The sequence below is a fragment of the Trachymyrmex cornetzi genome, unplaced genomic scaffold (assembly GCF_001594075.2).
Source record: "Trachymyrmex cornetzi isolate Tcor2-1 unplaced genomic scaffold, Tcor1.1 scaffold123, whole genome shotgun sequence".
Taxonomy (NCBI): Eukaryota; Metazoa; Arthropoda; class Insecta; order Hymenoptera; family Formicidae; genus Trachymyrmex; species Trachymyrmex cornetzi.
This window is the reverse complement of record NW_017295795.1, coordinates 492,458-492,762: the sequence shown is the minus strand read 5'-3', so window position 1 is coordinate 492,762 and position 305 is coordinate 492,458. Positions and strand designations below refer to the sequence as shown.

Here is a 305-nt window from a genome sequence, read left to right as displayed (position 1 = left end):
CCCCGTAGCCTCTGCGAAGCGAGCCGGGCCGAGTTCATACGTCGATTACGCACAACTTTCGATTTTTCTCGCCGTTGGAAAATGCAAAATCATCTTCTCGTATAAACGTCACGTTTTAAAGTGGATTATTATTGTTACTGTCGCTTTTTTAAAGTGTCTTGTAGAAGCAACTTTCATCGTGAAATAAGTTTTGTATTATATCTTGTAAGCATACGTCAAAATGATTCTTCTTGTAATTTTGGGAATTCCTCTTTCTTTCAGAAATAATGTTGTTATTAAAAAATGTGTATATATATATATATAAA

The 305-nt window shown here is 34.1% G+C and overlaps 1 protein-coding gene across 2 annotated transcripts in view; it reads left to right on the top strand.

Annotated features, from left to right (window-relative positions):
- Nucleotides 1–305, top strand: part of LOC108769996 (Dachs ligand with SH3s) — a 3,110-nt gene that overhangs the window by 329 nt on the left and 2,476 nt on the right. The window lies entirely within an intron of this gene.